The sequence below is a fragment of the Uranotaenia lowii genome, chromosome 2, assembly GCF_029784155.1.
Source record: "Uranotaenia lowii strain MFRU-FL chromosome 2, ASM2978415v1, whole genome shotgun sequence".
NCBI classification, from domain to species: domain Eukaryota; kingdom Metazoa; phylum Arthropoda; class Insecta; order Diptera; family Culicidae; genus Uranotaenia; species Uranotaenia lowii.
Genome location: NC_073692.1, coordinates 233,040,990 through 233,064,327, shown reverse-complemented (window position 1 = coordinate 233,064,327; position 23,338 = coordinate 233,040,990). Strand labels below are relative to the sequence as shown.

At 33.6% G+C, this 23,338-nt stretch overlaps 1 protein-coding gene across 5 annotated transcripts in view; it reads right to left on the bottom strand.

Annotated features, from left to right (window-relative positions):
• The window catches only part of LOC129746237 (protein bunched, class 2/F/G isoform), a 548,698-nt gene that overhangs the window by 464,356 nt on the left and 61,004 nt on the right, over positions 1-23,338 (bottom strand). The window contains exons 1-2 of one of the 5 annotated variants that reach the window (XM_055739798.1): positions 2,836-3,040; positions 1,576-2,397 (exon numbers count right to left, since the gene is read on the bottom strand). The exons of 1 other annotated variant lie outside the window; for it this stretch is intronic. The gene's annotated coding sequence lies outside the window, so the exon portion shown is untranslated. Of the gene's footprint in view, positions 1-1,575; positions 3,041-23,338 lie in introns of those variants that run through there. 3 more of the 5 variants (XM_055739799.1, XM_055739797.1, XM_055739801.1) reach the window with 3 other exon arrangements.

Here is a 23,338-nt window from a genome sequence, read left to right as displayed (position 1 = left end):
TCTGATCAACGTGCTCTGACAAGATTGCGTATTGGACACACAAGACTGACACATGCTCATCTGTTTGAAAAAACTTCTCCACCGATATGCCAGTTTTGCGGCGTTCAAACTACTGTTCAGCACATTCTGATTGACTGTCAAGGATACAAAGAAGCTCGCGAAGAATTCAACATTAACGGATCTGTTTTCCAAATTCTGAAAAACGAAGAATCACACGAAAAACCGCTTATCGAATTTTTAAAAAAATGTAAAATTTATAAATTACTGTAAATCTTCAACAAGACACGAATGCCACAAAGATGGTAAAGTGTCATTAATAAAACCTTAAAAAAAAAAAAATAGATTTTTAAAATTTTTATAATCTACTCAAAAATGACAAAAAAATGAAAAATTCAAAAAGTTAAATAAACAAATTCAAACAAAAGAATATGACAAAAAACAACTTAAAAATGATGAAGAATGACTTTAACAAAAGATATGACAAAAGAAAACAAACATTAAAAACAAAACCAGAAATGTGCAAAATGCATCAAAAACATGATGAAAAAATTTAAAATATGACTACAAATGGTCGGAAATTGACTTAAAAATAACGTTTTTGATAGTTACAATTATTCTTTTGTAAAAATAACTGAAAAACAAGATGAGAAAAAACCGTTCGATTTTGGCAACAAAATGTAGGTACATGTTTTGAGGGCGAAAGCAATTCAGTAGCAACACGAGAAAAGGGTCTATGTTCATTTATGACGTTTCGAGAAAAACGCGTTTGAAAATTTTGCAATCTTTTTTAAATCGCTAATTAAAATTCAGGAGGAATCTTCCAAGTCTTTATGGTCAAAACGGTGTGAAGGATCATTTTAAATATGTTTTTATCGATACGACGGTGTTATCATGAAAAAATAGCCCGCAATTGTTTATAGACCCTAGCTGGAGTATGAAATTCGTCTAAATGTTTTATACACCCTTCGCTTTGAACTGTATGCGTCTCATATGTGTGAGTGAGATGGGGATGAAATTTCCCCTATTTTTTGACAAAGGCTTATGGTTCTCGCTATAGGAGTGAGTGAATAGCTTCAGCATTCTTCCCCTTTTAATGTTTTGCATCTAGACCGTTTGCTTTGTTGTGGAGTAAAGGGTATATAAAACAATCTGTGTGAGGATAATGTCATTTTATGGCTCTAAATGTTTTAGATCCTTTACTCAAACTGCATTATAAATCTTACGAAAACAGAAAAACTAAAAACGGTTTTTGTGTTAAGTAGAGCTTATATTGGGCTATTAGAATCCACTGAAAACCGGTTTTGTTTACTTTGTCTTTTATACCCTTTTCACATGTTGCTGCTGAATTGGTTAAACCCTCTATAAATAAAGCGTACAAAAAAAAATGTTTTTACCAATTTTTTAAAAATGACCTTTACTCATAAACAAACGAGAGAGGACTTTTTTACATAATATGAATTTATTTCGATGCAAGATCTTCTTTCTCGCTGAAACCGATACTGTCAGTAATAGAGTTTGAAAAAACTGAAACAAAGAAACACCCGGCAAATAAAAATTCCACCAAACGCTTCTTACCTTCGATTGTTGGAGTTCCACCTAGTTTCGTGTTACTGGCCAACAAAATTAACCAATTCGCCAAATGGGATTAAGTTAGGTATCCGAACTGATTTGTGCAATCTGCTTTTGTGTTTTACCAAAACGATGGAAAAACTTCACTCCACAATCGAACGGGAAAAACTTGCACACAAAAATCGAAACACACCGCGAATCCGCTTCTTTATTGATGTTGCGAATCTTCTTCCTGTGTGCGATTCAGCTTCTTCCTCTTTTTTTTTATTTATCACTTTTGGATCTCCGATTCGATTTTGACGTTTCCACGGGCGTTCTCTCTCGCGAAACAAAACACGCGTTTCCGAATGTTTGGCTCTCACGCTCTCTCGGGATTCTTTATCGCGCTTCTCGCTCCCGTTTTTCGCCGATTTGTTTTTGTTGTTATTTGTTGTTATCAGCTTCCGCGCAAAGGCCAAACACACTCCACTCTCTTGCTCACGTAAACAACATCGCACCGAAAGGCCGAACAAAGGAGAACTGTCAAAACACGTTATCCCTTTCTTACTTTAGCACACGGCGATCCTGGCGAACTCTTTCACACTTGCACAATTTTCAGCTTATTGGACTTTTTTTGCTGCCGTTTCTCAGATGAGCACTTGCGATATATTTTAAATAATTATTATTTCTTGATTTCTGCTTCCTCAGGATTCTTTCAAGTATGATTGTTGTTCTTCTTTACACATTTATTCGATTCATACACGCATTCACATTTTTTTTCAATCGCAACTTCATACCGCAGCTTATCTTTGTGCCAGAAAATTGTTTTGCTGATGACTACACTTTACCCTTTGGGGCGAGACACAATTTTCGATATTTAATATTCACACTAGAATATTTTCTAAAATCGCATTCGTAAATAATATCTAGATTTCCAAACTATCGGAACTGGCTTTCTTTCTTCCGGACACCACGATACAACATAACAGATTCTCACTGTCCACTTGGCTGCTTGCTCTCTCCCAGCAAAAAGGAAATCACCCTCTTTGCCTCTTCTTCCAGACGGTTCCGTTTTTTGTGAACGATTCCGTTCGACGGGGGCGTTTTCCGGATTCCGGAATGGGCTCCAGCTAGCCTCACTGGACCGAACCTTTGCAATAGGAATTTTCCAACACCCGAACAAACCCACAAAACTGCAAAAGATTCGCGACAATCAGCACAAAATTCACGGCGACCTATAGAAAACTACTGAATTCCTGCTAGCGAGCCCCGAAGGATTAAACACACTTTTCGGTACCTCCTGGTGGGTTCTGGTTGAAAATTTCAGCACCACCGAAATCTTCAAAGTTTGCACTTGAAAAACACGGACTCGAAAGGCGAATTACGACGCGTTTTGCACCCGAATGGAACAGATTTGGACGATAGTTGCAAAATTTTCCGACACTCGCACGGCAGCCATATTCGATTTTTTAATATGCTCTGCGCTCTTCTTTCTTTTTCGAATAAACTCAAAGCATGGAAGTCCTCGAACGGAGAGCGGCCATCGGTGGATATCGAAGAGTTCCCATCTTGCTTCCGCCAATGTGATGTGGCTTTGCTACGGTTGCTGATTTCCGAGCTCCCAAATGCTTGCGTTGACCGCTGTCTGATCGAGGAGTTTTGCTTTTTGCACAAGCGATTCAATGTGCGGAGAGAAGATGATGAAAAGAAAATTGAATCGAAATTTGACGTTTCGATTTTCTTATGCGATGATTTTACAGTAGAAGACGAGAAAATAAAAATTTTCTTGGTCGGGGAAGGCCGCTGAAAACAACACATTGTTAAATGTTTTTTGGCATTGCATTAAAATTTCAAATGGAATAAAACATTTGAAATTCTTTCAAAACTTCAAAACAAATGACAAAATTGACAAAAATAACAAAAACGAAAAAAAATGAAAAAATTATTTAAAAATTACAAAAATGAAAAAAAAAGAAATAAATGACAAAAATAACAAAAAGGCAAAAATGAAAGAAAATGAAAAAAACGAAAAAAATAACAAAAATGACAAAAATTACACAAAAATGACAAATACAAAAATTACAAATATTACCAACATGACAAAAATGACAAAAAAATAGAACAATTACATAAAATAGAACCATTACAAAAAATACAAAAAATAAAAAAAATTACAAAAACTACAAAAACAACAAAAATAACATAATTACAAAAACTCAAAAAAATAACAAAAATAACAAAAATTAAAATAATTATAATAGTTAAAAAAATTACAAAAAAAAAACAAAAATTACAACAATAACCAAGTTACAAAAATTACAAGAATTACAAAAGATACAAAAATTACAAAAATTACACAAATGACAAAAACGACAAAAAAGACGCCAAAAATGACAAAAATAATAAAAATGACAAAAATGACCAAAATGACCAAAATGACAAAAATAACAAAAATAACAAAATGACAAATACAAAAATTACAAATATTACAAACATGACAAAAATTACAAAAAATAGAACAATAACAAAAAATAGAACGCTTACATAAAATAGAACAATTACAAAAATTACAGAAAAAAAAACACAAAAATTAGAAAAATTACAAAAATGACAAAAATTACAAAAATTACAAAAATGACCAAAGTTACAAAAATAAAAATAATTAGAAAAATTACAAATATTTCAAAAATTACAAAAATGACAAAGATGACAAAAATGACAAAAATTACAAAAATTCCAAAAATTCCAAAAAGTACAAAAATTATAAAAATTACATAAATTACAAAAATTACAAAAATGACATAAATGACAAAAATAACAAAAATTACAAAAATTACAAGAACTACAAAAAATTACAAAAATTAAAATAATTACAATAGTTACAAAAATGATAAAAATAACAACAATCACAAAAGATAAAAAAAAATTACAAAAATTACGCAAATGACAAACACGACAAAAAAAGACAAAAATGACAAAAATGACAAAAATGACAAAAATGACAAAAATGACAAAAATGACAAAAATGACAAAAATGACAAAAATGACAAAAATGACAAAAATGACAAAAATGACAAAAATGACAAAAATGACAAAAATGACAAAAATGACAAAAATGACAAAAATGACAAAAATGACAAAAATGACAAAAATGACAAAAATGACAAAAATGACAAAAATGACAAAAATGACAAAAATGACAAAAATGACAAAAATGACAAAAATGACAAAAATGACAAAAATGACAAAAATGACAAAAATGACAAAAATGACAAAAATGACAAAAATGACAAAAATGACAAAAATGACAAAAATGACAAAAATGACAAAAATCACAAAAATCACAAAAATCACAAAAATGACAAAAATGACAAAAATGACAAAAATGACAAAAATGACAAAAATGACAAAAATGACAAAAACGACAAAAACGACAAAAATGACAAAAATGACAAAAATGACAAAAATGACAAAAATGACAAAAATGACAAAAATGACAAAAATGACAAAAATGACAAAAATGACAAAAATGACAAAAATGACAAAAATGACAAAAATGACAAAAATGACAAAAATGACAAAAATGACAAAAATGACAAAAATGACAAAAATGACAAAAATGACAAAAATGACAAAAATGACAAAAATGACAAAAATGACAAAAATGACAAAAATAACAAAAATGACAAAAATGACAAAAATGACAAAAATGACAAAAATTACAAAAATTACAAAAATGACAAAAATGACAAAAATGACAAAAATGACAAAAATGACAAAAATGACAAAAATGACAAAAATGACAAAAATGACAAAAATGACAAAAATGACAAAAATGACAAAAATGACAAAAATGACAAAAATGACAAAAATGACAAAAATGACAAAAATGATAAAAATGACAAAAATGACAAACACGACAAAAAAAGACAAAAATGACAAAAATGACAAAAATGACAAAAATGACAAAAATGACAAAAATGACAAAAATGACAAAAATGACAAAAATGACAAAAATGACAAAAATGACAAAAATGACAAAAATGACAAAAATGACAAAAATGACAAAAATGACAAAAATGACAAAAATGACAAAAATGACAAAAATGACAAAAATGACAAAAATGACAAAAATGACAAAAATGACAAAAATGACAAAAATGACAAAAATGACAAAAATGACAAAAATGACAAAAATGACAAAAATGACAAAAATGACAAAAATGACAAAAATGACAAAAATGACAAAAATGACAAAAATGACAAAAATGACAAAAATGACAAAAATGACAAAAATGACAAAAATGACAAAAATGACAAAAATGACAAAAATGACAAAAATGACAAAAATGACAAAAATGACAAAAATGACAAAAATGACAAAAATGACAAAAATGACAAAAATGACAAAAATGACAAAAATGACAAAAATGACAAAAATGACAAAAATGACAAAAATGACAAAAATGACAAAAATGACAAAAATGACAAAAATGACAAAAATGACAAAAATGACAAAAATGACAAAAATGACAAAAATGACAAAAATGACAAAAATGACAAAAATGACAAAAATGACAAAAATGACAAAAATGACAAAAATGACAAAAATGACAAAAATGACAAAAATGACAAAAATGACAAAAATGACAAAAATGACAAAAATGACAAAAATGACAAAAATGACAAAAATGACAAAAATGACAAAAATGACAAAAATGACAAAAATGACAAAAATGACAAAAATGACAAAAATGACAAAAATGACAAAAATGACAAAAATGACAAAAATGACAAAAAATGACAAAAATGACAAAAATGACAAAAAATGACAAAAATGACAAAAATGACAAAAATGACAAAAATGACAAAAACGACAAAAATGACAAAAATGACAAAAATGACAAAAATGACAAAAATGACAAAAATGACAAAAATGACAAAAATGACAAAAATGACAAAAATGACAAAAATGACAAAAATGACAAAAATGACAAAAATGACAAAAATGACAAAAATGACAAAAATGACAAAAATGACAAAAATGACAAAAATGACAAAAATGACAAAAATGTCAAAAATGTCAAAAATGACAAAAATGACAAAAATGACAAAAATGACAAAAATGACAAAAATGACAAAAATGACAAAAATGACAAAAATGACAAAAATGACAAAAATGACAAAAATGACAAAAATGACAAAAATGACAAAAATGACAAAAATGACAAAAATGACAAAAATGACAAAAATGACAAAAATGACAAAAATGACAAAAATGACAAAAATGACAAAAATGACAAAAATGACAAAAATGACAAAAATGACAAAAATGACAAAAATGACAAAAATGACAAAAATGACAAAAATGACAAAAATGACAAAAATGACAAAAATGACAAAAATGACAAAAATGACAAAAATGACAAAAATGACAAAAATGACAAAAATGACAAAAATGACAAAAATGACAAAAATGACAAAAATGACAAAAATGACAAAAATGACAAAAATGACAAAAATGACAAAAATTACAAAAATGACAAAAATGACAAAAATGACAAAAATGATAAAAATGACAAAAATGATAAAAATGACAAAAATGACAAAAATGACAAAAATGACAAAAATGACAAAAATGACAAAAATGACAAAAATGACAAAAATGACAAAAATGACAAAAATGACAAAAATGACAAAAATGACAAAAATGACAAAAATGACAAAAATGACAAAAATGACAAAAATGACAAAAATGACAAAAATGACAAAAATGACAAAAATGACAAAAATGACAAAAATGACAAAAATGACAAAAATGACAAAAATGACAAAAATGACAAAAATGACAAAAATGACAAAAATGACAAAAATGACAAAAAGGACAAAAATGTCAAAATTGACAAAAATGACAAAAATGACAAAAATGACAAAAATGACAAAAATGACAAAAATGACAAAAATGACAAAAATGACAAAAATGACAAAAATGACAAAAATGACAAAAATGACAAAAATGACAAAAATGACAAAAATGACAAAAATGACAAAAATGACAAAAATGACAAAAATGACAAAAATGACAAAAATGACAAAAATGACAAAAATGACAAAAATGACAAAAATGACAAAAATGACAAAAATGACAAAAATGACAAAAATGACAAAAATGACAAAAATGACAAAAATGACAAAAATGACAAAAATGACAAAAATGACAAAAATGACAAAAATGACAAAAATGACAAAAATGACAAAAATGACAAAAATGACAAAAATGACAAAAATGACAAAAATGACAAAAATGACAAAAATGACAAAAATGACAAAAATGACAAAAATGACAAAAATGACAAAAATGACAAAAATGACAAAAATGACAAAAATGACAAAAATGACAAAAATGACAAAAATGACAAAAATGACAAAAATGACAAAAATGACAAAAATGACAAAAATGACAAAAATGACAAAAATGACAAAAATGACAAAAATGACAAAAATGACAAAAATGACAAAAATGACAAAAATGACAAAAATGACAAAAATGACAAAAATGACAAAAATGACAAAAATGACAAAAATGACAAAAATGACAAAAATGACAAAAATGACAAAAATGACAAAAATGAAAAAAAATGACAAAAATGACAAAAATGACAAAAATGACAAAAATGACAAAAATGACAAAAATGACAAAAATGACAAAAATGACAAAAATGACAAAAATGACAAAAATGACAAAAATGACAAAAATGACAAAAATGACAAAAATGACAAAAATGACAAAAATGACAAAAATGACAAAAATGACAAAAATGACAAAAATGACAAAAATGACAAAAATGACAAAAATGACAAAAATGACAAAAATGACAAAAATGACAAAAATGACAAAAATGACAAAAATGACAAAAATGACAAAAATAACAAAAATGACAAAGATGACTAAAGTGACAAAAATGACAAAAACGACAAAAATGACAAAAATGACAAAAATGACAATGTTTGCATATATTACAGAATTGACAATATCGACAAAAATGACCAAATTAACATTATTGACAGAAGTAACGAAAGAAATCAGATAGACAAAATTGTCAAAAATGATGATTCAGATAAAAAATAAAGTTATAACAGGTTTTGTATTTGTTGTTTTTAATTTTAAAGATTTTAAAGAATTTTTGTTTATTTATTATAACTGTCGTAGTTTTCCTTGAAATTAACGTACTTTCATCTTTGAACCGTTATAACACCAAAACTAGAGCTCGTAGAATCAAATTTTAAATGATGAATATCTTCAAAATCATAAGTATTTATTATAAGCTAGCGTTATTAAAAATCAAGTATGTACTAATATTTTTTCTTCAAAAAGATTAAATCCAGAAACTCATTTTTTTTTAAATATGTCAAATGAAAATCCAAACCTTTCAAAATGACGAGCTTTTTTTAACTTAGTGTTAAATACAAAAAGTGCAAAAATAACCGATAAAATATGCAAATTAAAAAAAAAAACAAAATAAAACAAAATTTCTAAAAAATAATCAAAAACGACAAATCAAACCTCGTTCGATTTCGGCAACATTCGCGGCTAAATCGTTCGTTTTTAGCAATATTCCAAAAAACGGGTTTTTTATAGCTTTTTGATTTTTATTTTAAATTCACCAAAATTAATGTAAAACATAAAATTGGCAGTAACTTTATTAGATTGACTATATTATATCAGTTGAAGCAGTAAATAGGCGAATAATTTTTTTTATTGCTATTTTTTTTTACTGCTAAACTAACATTATTGAAAAATCCAATAAATTTAAGGCTATTAAGTTTACCAAATGTAGTTGTTTATTACTATTGTTTTACTGTAATTTTGAGTAGTTTTAAATAATTATAAAATATAAAAAGTGTTAAAAACATCCGTTTGTATAACAAAATTCAAGAAAAAATAACGTAATTTATTTTCACTATGAAAATTCACCCAAACTTTCAAATGGATCCACACAAATAGAATACTCACTGTAAACGTTGAATCGATAGTTGTTCGAAAGCTTGCATGCAGTGTGCTGTGCAATGTATCCAACTTGAACCAAAGCATTCAAAATGACTGTTTCTTTTTTTTCTACTTTACGCTTGCGGGATGTACGATTTTGGTTCAGAACGAATTCTCAGATGTGAGATATTTTCGTTTACCTCAATTGAAATTTTTTTTTTTCAAAAGCGTATATGCTAGATCTTGATGAGGCCAAATTTCAGACTGTCAGTTTTTAATACCGTCGTGCGGGGTAACTATTTGTTAAAATTAAGAATGTTTGTTTTTAAAATAACTGTACCTATAAATATATGACACTAGCTGATCGATGTGCTTTGCTACAGGATCTGCTTTACCAGAATTAGTGTTTTATTTCCAAATTGGTTTAATATATCAATTAATGGTTATGCAAGTAAAAAAGGCCTCAACAAACAAGTTTTACGTCAAAAAGAAGTTGTTAGTCATCATAAACATCAACTTCTGTTAATTTTTCAGCAAAAAATCTGAGTTTAGATGGTTAAAAATTAAATTCGAGGGAAATTTAAAATCAAATACAATGAACTGAAAGCCACCCAACAGAAATAACTTGGCCAAGTTCTTACAAAAAAGCAAAAAAAATTATAGTGTCACGTATCTCCCGACCTTGGAACGAGTTCTCGATCGGGCCCTCAAACTATTTATGATGAGTTTTGATGACAATCGAACCAATTAGCAGCAGCGACCCATTCGAACGGGTTAGCTGACGTCCTTCCTATACGCATTCGAGCGCGACAGAAATGAACCGAAGCTCCATCCTTGGTGTCAGATAACTTTCAGCGCTACTAATTAAAACTTTCCCCTTTTCCCGATTAGCGCATCATTTCAAATGGCATTCTACCATGAACGAACGCTTCTGGAGGAAGGATGATAGCATATAGCTTGGACGCGGACGTTTTGGGAACGCAGAAAATGATGTGGCTTTTCAATGTAGCCGCAATAAAAGTGCAACGTGTCAATTTCTGCTAACATGATAAATATTGTGAGTTTTAAGTACAATGTAATCTATGGAATAAAATAACTTTCATTTTGAAATAAAGACTTCAGAATTTGTAACTATGTATTTATAATTTTTTTCATAAATTTAGAATATTAAAAAATTAAATACTAATTACTGATAAGCTGATAGTCGATAGTTGCCTTTTTAAATTTACGTTGGATTTCCGCTTAAAAAATCATTTTCAGTCCAGAGTTCAATATCAGCCAATTTCTAGCTTAATGAAATTATAACAGGGAAAACCATAAATTAACCCTCATCCGCATTAGATTTCATTACCCTAATCAGCACTTGTGGTGTCAATTTGACACCATAAGCTCAAATCGTTATAACTTTTGGCGTGTTAGTCCGATTTAAACAAAACTTATATCAAAAGAAACCTTGTAATTTCAGTAAAATATGTTCAGAACATTATATACAGCTAAAGTTACAAGTTTTCTCATTATTCAGCATGAAAGAAAAAAAATCCGAAAAAACATGCCTCACGAAAACTGCTGTAGTTCATATGTTACACGTCCAAAAAAATATTTGCCTTATGCATATGAAAGCTGAAGTTAATGCCTACATCATGGAGACAAGAAATATTTTTTTAAATTTTTTTTAATGAAATGGTCACAAAAAGTTTAAAAAAGTGGTCTAAAAAACCTACTTTTCATTCGATTGCTAGTAAATACTGTTTGAGCGATGGTAGAGTTTTGAAAAAAATACGACTACAAAATGTATTAAAATTCCAACATTTTGCTCTCTTTAGATTTTTGATGCAACAAAAATTGAATTAACTGGAATTTTTCAAAGTTCACTACTATGCGCGATTTTTTTACAAATTGAAATTTCATCTGTTTTTGTGGTCCACTGTCAGGTTGTACCCAGATTATCAGTGCTTTTACTTTGTTTGGACCAATCAAGAGTATATTCATTGGAAAGCACATTTAATCTAAATTCTAGTGAGGTGCTACAATTCACGCTGTGAGATTTCACAAAAATATGAAAATTATAAACGTAAAATCATTCCTGAATTTCTAGAACTACAAGCACCGCGTCCAGCAAATCGTGTTTGTTTGCTCTCCGAGTAGGTACGGTGGGTTATTATTTCGTCTGTCGGCTTCGCTCTCTGCCCAAATCACCACCCACCGTACCTACTCGGAGAGCAAACAAACACGATTTGCTGGTGCTTGTAGTTCTAGAAATTCAGGAATGATTTTACGTTTATAATTTTCATATTTTTGTGAAATCTCACAGCGTGAATTGTAGCACCTCACTAGAATTTAGATTAAATGTGCTTTCCAATGAATATACTCTTGATTGATCCAAACAAAGTAAAAGCACTGATAATCTGGGTACAACCTGACAGTGGACCACAAAAACAGATGAAATTTCAATTTGTAAAAAAATCGCGCAAAGTAGTGAACTTTGAAAAATTCCAGTTAATTCAATTTTTGTTGCATCAAAAATCTAAAGAGAGCAAAATGTTGGAATTTTAATACATTTTGTAGTCATTTTTTTTTCAAAACTCTACCATCGCTCAAACAGTATTTACTAGCAATCGAATGAAAAGTAGGTTTTTAAGACCACTTTTTTAAACTTTTTGTGACCATTTCATTAAAAAAAATTTAAAAAAATATTTCTTGTCTCCATGATGTAGGCATTAACTTCAGCTTTCATATGCATAAGGCAAATATTTTTTTGGACGTGTAACATATGAACTACAGCAGTTTTCGTGAGACATGTTTTTTCGGATTTTTTTTTCTTTCATGCTGAATAACGAGAAAACTATTAACTTTAGCTGTATATAATGTTCTAAACATATTTTACTGACATTACAAGGTTTCTATTGATATAAGTTTTATGTGAAGTTCATAATAATTCAAACGACTTAAATAGATTTTACTTTTGTGGTGTCAAAATAACACCAAAAGTCGGAAAAGGGAGTTTTTTTGTCCAGGCTTCCAGGGTTCGTCCATAAAAAAAGTAAAGATGCAATATTGAAGAACTTTTGAATTCATTTAGGGTCCCCGAAGAAATTTTTGTATTTTGAAGCTTCTGAAAGAAGTTACAAGCCTTCAAACTTGCAATGGTGTCAAAATGACACCCTAATGCGGATGAGGGTTAAGTAACATGCTGCAATCATTCAGCAATTCAAATTTTTGCTGGAAACCAGCAAACATTTTCCTTTTTGCTGATTTTTCCAGCACTTGCTCTGCATTGCTTGAAAATCAGCAATCGATCTGCCAAATTTCGATTTTTTGTTTTTTTTTTGTAAATTCTTTATTTGAAACGGCTCATATCTTTAGGCTTTAAGTAACCAAACTCGTTTTGTTTGATTACAATTGTGTGCTTATATCTAGTTCACTTTTAAAGAAAAAAGAAAATAGATAGGGAAATATGAAAATAAAAAAGAATTAAAGATGAAGATCGATAGCTTTTAGAATAAGGTAGATTTCGAACAAATAGTCCAAATCTAGCATAGCTAGTACATCTCTCACTGGAACATTCGATTTTTTGTTGTTTTGTAATTTTTTTTTTCGCTGACAGTGCAGACTGTTTGTCGTTACAACAATTGACGGTGACGATGTTGCGAAGTGAAATTCTATTTGACGAATCATTTTGTGAAAATAATATTAACCTTTTCCATATTCTAGCGATGCCACAATCACCAAAGAAGGAAGAAGATGGTCGAGACAGCGTAATTGGGCTAATTGGGAATCAAATAAGAATCCAAAAAAAAATTCCGACGTTTTTTGTATAAAATAGTTGAAATCCAGCAAATGAGAATGCTGGTCTCCAGCACTGAAGTTCTTCTGATCGTTCCCAGAAAATAAAATGGCTGAAAATTTGGCTAGGAAACCAGCGGGACAAAATCATCAAAATTTGTCTGGCTTTAAGAAATTCAAAATTAGCTGTGTAGACAAGTCCTGAATTCCATACCCAATCCCCAAACGAAGTCAACCGAAGCTCGTAAGCCAAAGTTATGATTGAATGGTTTCGTGATAGGGACTATTTCAATTAGCGCATCGAAATGTGACAGTAATAACTTGAAAAGCGCTCGACGAGCTAGAAAACCCATCCAGTAATTTGGGGCTACACTTTGTCGTTGTTGTTCTCGTAGCCAGTAATTTTCGTCACTTCGAGTATTTGTTCGACTGTTAACTAAGCTTTAGTAAGCATTTTGATAATTACATAAATTTTTATACGTATGGCACTGTATGGGGAAAATTATTATAAAATTAAAAAAAAAACGACCATATTTATCTTGGAAAAAATATCCCTTTGCCAAATTTCAGCTCAACTGGATTTGATTCGGAGGTGCCTCAAAGCAGTGTTTGAAATAAAATTAATTTAATATGCCTAAAACGCCGAGATTTTTTTAATTTCTGTGGCTTTCTATTGTATATAAAAAAAATTGTTTGTAAAATTAATCACAATTTGCTCCAAACTACATGTTAACCATTTGAATGATCGAAAAGCATCAAATGTACAGTTGGAAAATTATATAACTTTGTTTGGCTTCACGACGAGTACTAGGTTCTTTGCTTACACTTGCAGGGTTGCTAGCGATTTTTCGTTTTGAAATTCCAAAGTTTTTCCCGGTTTTTCCCAGGTTATCCCCGATATTATTATGCTCGTTTTTGATACAAAATCATGGTGAATGAAAAAATCAATATAAAGGGCTTCAAATTTCTAATAACTGTATCCCAAAACTTGTTAAACGGTTAGAAATCATGGCAAACATTTCGGCGTCTTCTACCAGGTAGTCTTTTCGTATCAAATTGACAGGTTGATTTTTTTTTAACAAATCTAACGAAATCCACAATATTAACAATTTTGCAAAAATAAGTCCTGTTAATTTTATCTTGAAACTATAATGACACATTTCACGCGCTTGTACCGCTCAAAAGTGATTTTTATACGTTCGCGTATCAAAAAATCTCAAAATTGTCTAAAATTTTGATAATTCAAATCACACAAAACCAACGGAAAAAAGAGGAAAAAAGAGGTAAAATTTTTTTTAAACATGTTCTATATAATTCTGAAAATCAAATTTTTTGTTGGAAAAAGTGATTATTTCGACAAATATTCCAAAATAATTCATTAAAATATATGGATTGATTTATATTGGAATTCTTTTTAATACGTTTTGAAGCCAAAAACCACAGCTTCAGTTATACTTTTTGTACAAACCCAAAGACATTTTTTTGAAAATATTGTTTTTTTTATACAAAACAATGAATAACTTTAGTAATAGTCATTTGAACTAAAGATTCATGAAAATTTAGAAATCGTGTAGAAGACAGGGCTGAGCTTTAATTGTTTGAGTGTAAGATATTATTTTTTATCAGGGTTAAGACCTTAGATTTTGGAAACTTCAAGCAACAGCTTAACCTAGAATAGATTAAAAACTTAACATTTGCAATGTTATGCTCCGTTCCTCAGGCCAATTCAAACGAAATACAAAATAACAACAACAATTTAAAACAAATATCTTTTTCTGGTGAAAAAGAGGTGTAACTCTGCTTAAAAACGTCTCCTGCTGCCAAATTATATGCTTGCGGAGAGCGAAAAAATAAGATAACTCATATTTCTCCGCCTACCTACCTACCTAAGGGTCCAGCGCCGATTGACCGGCGCATAGGGCTGAGATAAAAGATCTCCACTGTTGGCGATCCGGAGCCAGCGTCTTCACTTGCTGCCAGCCAAGGTTCTCGTCAACTGTGCGGATTTCAGCGGCTAGACTTCGCCGCCACGAGCTTTTGGGCCTGCCTCTTCTTCGATGCCCATCTGGATTCCAGTCAAGCGCCTCTCTGCAAATCTCGTTTTCATCTCTTCGCAGCGTGTGCCCAATCCATCTCCACTTACGTTCCCGAATCTCGATTTCTAGCGCCTTTTGATGACACCGGCGATGAAGTTCAACGTTTGAGATCCAGTTGCCAGGCCACCAAGCACGGATGATGTTCCGCAGGCAGCGATTCAAACTTGCAGTTTTCGCGTCGTCACCGCATATGTGCACCAAGTTTCACACCCGTACAGCAATACGGATTTGACGTCTGTTCCCCAGGTCAGGGGCGGCGTGCAACAACAACCGAGCGTCTGTTCTCCAGGTCAGGGGCGGCTCAAACAGCGTCTGTCTTGCAGCAAGCGGCTGAATTTATGAAATGCGGCTCCCACCAGCTAAGTCCAAGATGGCAGCCCCATCGCGGGATAGGGACTTTAGGCTAACAACCTACTGCTCCTGATACCTTGTATTGTTACAGAAACTGAGAGAAGAAATAACCGAATTGGAACTTTGGCAACGACTTTTAGCATGAAAACACGGACTAGAATTGGAATTTGGAATGTTTTGACCCTTGCCCAGCCAGGAAAGCTGGCTCAACTTGCTAGAGAAGCTAGCCGCCTCAAGCTAGAGATATTGGGACTGAGCGAAGTCCGTTGGCCTAACACTGGAGAACACAAGACACAGTCCGGGCAAGTACTGCTTTACTCTGGCATACGAGGAGAACATGCTACTCGGGAACGAGGAGTTGGTTTCCTGTTAAGCCCGCAGGCCCATGCGGCCCTCATAAGATGGGAACCGATAAACGAAAGAATAATCGTAGCCAGATTCAGAACACGGGTTAGAAACCTTACAATGGTCCAGTGTTATGCGCCAACTGACGTTTCCGATTTGCAGGAGAAAGAGCAGTTTTACAGTCAATTGAACAGCGTGGTTGAGAGAATTCCGAAGGGTGACATTCAAATCCACTTAGGCGACTTCAACGCAAAGATTGGCTCCGATAATCAGGACTTTGAAAGCATCATGGGGCGCCATGGCTTAGGACAGATGAGCGAAAACGGAGAGCTGTTTGTAGAATTTTGTGGCAACAATAACATGGTGATCGGTGGATCGCTCTTCCCCCATCGACCAGCACATAAGGTCACTTGGGTATCCCGAGATGGCCGAACAGAAAATCAAATTGACCACATCTGCATCAGTCGAAAATGGAGAAGGAGCCTTCTTGATGTCCGCAACAAACGAAGCGCAGACATTGCATCTGACCATCACCTCGTCCTTGGCGAGATACGACTGAGAGTTGCGCGTGTCCAGCGGCGCGAGGAGAAAGTCGGGTGTCGATACGACGTCCGCCGGTTGGAGAATCCACAGGTGAAAAGGGCATACGTTGAACAGCTAGAATCCCGAGCCTCGGAGCTGCCGACAGACGGAACAGTCGAAGAACAGTGGTGTGGAATCAAGAATGCCTTTATCACGACGAGCCATGGTACTCTCGGTAAAGTTTGTGGAAGACGAAGTGAATGGATGTCGGATGAAACCTGGAGGATGATCGATGATCGGAGAAAGGCGAAAGTCGGAATTGAGCAGGCATGTACCGGGTCAGCCAAAGCAGCCGCCCGCTTACGATATGCGGAGCTGGAAAAGGCAGTTAAACGAGCTTGTAGACGAGACAAGAGAGCCTGGACAAACTCCCTAGCCGAAGAGGGAGAAAGAGCCGCCGCCATTGGAGATATCCGATTATTATATGATATTTCTCGCCGCCTTAGTGGTGCAAGGACTAATGCAAGAATGCCGCTGAAAAACCGAGCAGGTCAGCTGCTGACAGATCGAACAGATCAGCTCAAGCGTTGGACTAAGCATTTCGATCAACTTTTCCGAGTTACAAATAGCAATGGCCAACAGAACCCGCAGCTCGAGGCGCCTACAGTAAGTCGCATTAATGGCGTCAACTCGGAAGCGCTCACGCTGGCTGAAATAGAAGCGGCAATCAAGGACATGAAATCCAACAAAGCGCCTGGAATCGATTGCATTCCTGCTGAAATGCTCAAAGCCGACCCTGCCTTGTCAGCACAAATGTTGCACCGTCTTTTCGCTGACATTTGGGATACTGCAACATTCCCGGCCGACTGGATGCAGGGTATCCTCGTAAAGGTCCCAAAGAAAGGAGACCTAACAGAGTGCGGTAACTGGCGTGGCATAACTTTGATCTGTACAACCCTCAAAGTACTCTGCAAAGTGATCCTGAACAGGATCCAGGAGAAAATCGATGCTACACTCCGACGGCAACAAGCTGGATTCCGATCCGGACGATCATGTGTGGACCACATCACAACGCTACGAATAATACTGGAACAAATCAACGAATTCCAGGACTCTCTTCTGCTGGTGTTCGTTGATTTCGAAAAAGCATTTGAGCGACTGAACCACGAAAACATCTGGGCTGCTCTTAGACGACGAGGGGTCCCAGAGAAACTAGTCCATCTCATCGAAGCACAGTACGAGGCATTTTCGTGCAAGGTCTTGCACGACGGTGTCTTGTCCGAACCAATCCCGGTAACTGCTGGAGTGAGACAAGGATGTATTTTATCACCGCTGCTTTTTCTCATCGTAATGGATGAGATCTTAACTGGATCGATTGACTGTAGACCAATTGTCGTGGAATCCTTCAACCATGGAGCAACTGAACGACCTTGACCTGGCAGACGATATTGTTTTGCTCGCCCAAACACAACGAGACATGCAGAGCAAACTCGACGACCTCACCGAAAGCTCCAAGGCAGCAGGTCTCAAAATCAATGTCGGAAAGACCAAGTCGATGGAAATCAATACAGAAAATCGTTCCAATTTCGTGGTAGCTGGACAACAGGTTGAGACAGTGGAGTGCTTCCAGTATATTGGTAGCCAGATTACGCCTGATGGTGGTACCAAGAAGGACATCGAAACCCGGATCAGAAAAGCCCGATTTGCGTTTGCGGGTCTCCGAAACATCTGGCGGTCACGCCAGATCTCTCTACGAACTAAGATCCGAATCTTCAACTCATATTTCTCCGCAATTAGTTAAAAGAGCGATTCAAACTTCGTTTTACTAATGAACGAAAATAAGTGTTTATGATGAGTAAATATCAAACAAGTTAATTTTCCCGGTGAGGTGCCGAAATTCCCGGTTTTTTCCGGTTTCCCGGTGACCTGATGAAATTCCAAAGTTTTTCCCGGTTTTCCCGGTTCGCTAGCAACCCTGCACTTGGATCATTTTTTTTTGGTTAATCTTTGTCTTACATGGCGACCGTTAAAAGAATGTTTAAGGAGTATTAACATTGTACACTTAGTTTCAAAGTAAAATTAATAGAAAAAGTTATCACAAACAGCTTCTTTTTCTTCTTCTTGTTTTAATGTCATTCAATTAAAACTGAAAAATTGCACTAAACATATTGGCGTTCTTGATTCTCTTAGTTCTTCAAAAAAGCACTAAAAAGAAAAAAAGTTAAATATTCAACCAAATTGAAACTATAAATCTCAAAAGCAACGGGATCAACCTTCTAATCAAACGTGCTAGCCTTTATTTACCGTTGCCATCAAGATAGGAAAAGCATAATTGAGTCGCTTCGCTTTTCGCTGCTGAAATCGTTTGTTGTTTCACTGCAATTAGTTCCGGTCGGTAGTGAAATGTCGTCAGGCTAAATGTAATTAAAGTTTCGCGCTGAAATATGCTACGCCAGGGTGGTATCGATGCGGCAAAACGTTGGAAGTAGAAGCTGGCAGTTTGGAATCTCAGCAACGTAAACTTAGACTACGCCCACCAACTGAAGTTATTGAGATATAGTTAACCCTTGAATATCCTGAAAATGTATGGATTTGGAGCCATTTTTCGAACCTTATACAAAAGAACTCCTTAGGTGCCAAAAGGAATGTTATAGGAAGTTTGTGTTTTTGGAAGATTTCAAATTACAATTTAATCATTTGTATATTTTACCATTTTAAATACTACTAGAAAGTCGGTCCTCTGAAGGTTTTTCTAAGCTATTCCTTGAAGTTCATGAAAATTCAGAAAACTAGATCCAATTCCTCCAGGTCCTTGTTTATATCGACTTTCCGAATTGGTACATTTTGATATGATTAAGGCTTTCGTGAAATTTGCCGCTTACTCTCGGAACCGAGAAGCAGCAGTAGTGGCCTTATTAAAACCACATACCTCCTATCCAACAAAACATGTACCTATGTTAACTTCCTAGAAGACGTGTTCACAGAACGGCAAGCCTCAAAGTTGTGGATAAAGTTATGGAAAATTCGGTCGAAAATGAGTTTCCAATGCGTCATTAGATAGCGGTTTTCTGCTACGCAATATGGAAACATATATTTATACTTTATTCTTGGTATCTCCCATCGGTTGGCGCACACTTTTTTCAGTTATGTTGTCTATAGGGTAAATGATCTTGAATGATACTCAATAGCCAAAATCTGATCTTAAGCGGATCTATTTAGTTTTCCTAATATCAAGGCAATGATTTTTTATAAATTTTTTCGTAATGTTGAAATAACACTCTTCAAGATCTATTCATACAAGCTTTGTTTGTTGTTTGAAAAACATACGCATTTGCTGCTGCAATATTCACCAATCTATGCTGACTTTGAACGCCAATTTATGTAACCCTTGACCGTTATGAACTGATTCTTAATGATTAAAAAGGTAGTAAAACTCATAGAAAAGCAATATTTGTGTTTTTGTAGCGAGTTTTCCATCAAAATATCAATTAATCACGTAATTTTTTTAATTTCAATATGATATTAACCCTCCAAAGCCGTTCGGGTCAATATGACCCGAAGCGCACATTTCAAACATCTTTATCATCATTCCAATATACTGATGAACTGGTAGTTTTGACAGACCAAGTATGTTCTATGAAAAAAATGATCAAATTAACGCCAAAAAACTAAAATTTGAGTTTTTAAGATCGGTTCATTGCGAAATGAAATACAGCTAAGCAAAGCAAAAACTGGATGTCGATTTTTTAAAGTAAGACTTTTTTCTACCGGAAGATCTGTCATAGCGGTAAAAACTTTCATTGGACCCCAACATATTTATACATTGTCGGATAGATGGATTCATGACAATTTCAAACATCAATGAAATAATTAAATACAGAAAAGCTGTCAGAAGTTATAAGTATTTTAAAAATAAAATTGATTTTTCGGACTTTTAACTTTCTGAACCAGTTTCTGAAATCCTGGTAATACATATCGACTTTATTTTGAAATGTTGAGTAATTAGAACAAATTACCTACACAATGAATATAATATCATCAAAATCGGTTAACATTTACAGCCAGGAGAACGAAATCAAATTACAACGCATATTTCCCCGAAACGGATATTTAGCGAACGGCTTTGGAAGGTTAAGTGGAACCATCTTTGATCTTGAGTGGAATTGTTAGCTTCCAAAATCAACCGCTAGGTGCGCTGATTTATGCCTTGGTATTTTTCTTAAGTCGGCTTTAGGGACAAAAAAGATGTAAAATTAAGTTCGAATAGAACCAAAAATAACTGGAATTGGTGTCACAGCGTTTCGGACCAGACACACAAAAAGTTAGATTTTTTTGGGCACAAGAAATGTTTTTTTATTCTTTCCTTCAGAGGGAAGGCTTTTTATGAAGGGATTGCAATGAATTGGCAGGATTCATGGTACAGAATCAGTCGTGTATCCGAGATGCCAGATGAATTTTTGACGTTTTGTAACTAGGGAAAAAATGTATACAAAAGGCGAAAATTTACGATGAATTTAAAACACATTTTACTATGGCTTTTTCCTCTAGAGATATCTAAAAAAAGTAAGTTGAATCAATGTTTAGGTCTTATTATAGTGTTTCAAACATTTTTTTTGCCTTTCTTACAGAAAGATGTAGTTATCGGTCGATTTGGGAGATCCTTAACTATGGGTCTTAGATATACCTTTATAGGTACCTATCGAATCAGCTCGACAAGTTCAGACGATATCAGTGTATTTGTGTGTGATTTTTATCTTAAAAAAAATGATTTTTTTTCCTTTTCCATGTATCAAAAGAAAAAAAAATAACAAAATAGTCTGAATAAAAAATTTTCATAGTAATTATCATCAAATCATCACTCCAAAAACGTATCCATTAGGCTTGCCAGCAATGGCCAACAATCACTCATCAAGATGATCGAAAAACATGACGCGATAAGCGCTGGGCACGTTTTCACTCTGTGTTATTCCCCATAAGGAAAATAGAGGGCGCCTCCGATTGAATGCCAAACATGATTGAATAGCCAGATGTTTATCGGTTTAAAAAAGATTTCTAAATTATTATTTCAACCGGTGGAAAAGTTAATAATAATCAATCGAATACACCAGTCCACCCTAAGGTATAACTGGATTCAAAAGTTAGTTCTGAGGTTAAAACCTCGAATTAAAGATCATGAAAAGGGATTGTACTATGAGGTACAACCCCCAAATTGAATGACTCAAGCATAAGGACTGGACTCTCACATCGCATATTTCTATAGTGATAGTAAGTCCCATCCTTCGCCCAACGATAGATTCTCAAGCACAGATTGCTCTGAGAAGGGGAAAACGACACGGGAACGCGGACGATGTATGCACACCATCTCATCTTCTCACAGCACGAACTGCTCAGGAAGCTCTTCCCTAAGGCTGATGTCAAGCAGAGGCGACAAGCAACGCAACCTTCAACGCAACGTTCACCCGACAAAGGGAAAATCCATAAATGACGTAGCTTTTTTTATGAGTTTTTATACCCCCCCCCTCCCCCCTCGTAGCATTTCGTCACAAAGTCATAGACTCCCCCTAGATAATAACGTAGCTTTAATTAACCCTCCCCCCCTTTTTAAAAATCGGTTTTTAATTTTTTCTTTTATTATCAGCATTTTGCAGGAATTATACAAAAAATAACGAAAAAAGGGAAAGAAGTTATAATTGGAAGTTTAAAAAAGCATATCAATCAGTCAAAAAAAATCAAGCTACCTTTCAACAAACAGGATAGCTAGTAAGAATTCAATCAGTTGCGTCGGTCCAAATTATCTCCATTCGGGATTCAAATGAAATCGTTGGGCAGCTTTCCTCCATCGTCTGTTCGGCTGCAATAATTGCATCTGCGATGTCAGCTGCCTCCACCCACTCTCTATCGCCCTTAGGAGTGATGACCAGCACTTCGTGTCCTCATTTGCCTACAATTCGCTTTGGACGAATCTTTCTATCCGAGGCTGGGGCCTTGTGGATTTTGCTATGCTCCTTTTGAAGAACATTTGAAGCAAAATATAAATTGCATTTCTTGCATGTATGCTCCTTGATACGCTTGAAAACAGTCGGGCAGTAGGAGTCAAAAGCTACATGTTCAGACTGGATTGAATTAGGCATAATTTTGCTCAATTTTGATTTTTTTTTCGATATTTAATTAAAGCTACGTAGCTTTACTTGAACCCCTACCCTCCCTCTCGTCACACATCGTCACACAAAGTCAAACTCCTCCCCTCCCTCTCAAATGCTACGTCATTTATGGATGTTCCCAAACCAGCTCTCATTTGATCTCCATGGAAAAAGCGCAGACCTGTCATGGTTTTAACCACAATAACTCGAAGATCCGTCCAAATTTGTGATAATAAACTAAATAATATCTGAATCGACAAGAAAGTTTTCAGAAATTCTTGGTTCCCGCAAAAAAAAAACAAGGAATTTTGTCGGTTCAAATTCCGGCATTCTTGCAATCCGAGCATGATCTGATAAGTTTTTGACGGTTCCCGAAAGAAAGGAGACGATTCAAAGCATTATCAGACGTAAAGAAGTGATGATTTGTAGGGAATTTCAAAGCGACATGTCACGCCAGCATGACATCCCAATGCGTTGCAACGCTTTCTTATTGGAACGTGTGAAAGTGTTGCGTTGCTTGTAGCTTCAGCAGTCAGCATGACATCAGCCTAAGCACGAACGACAGG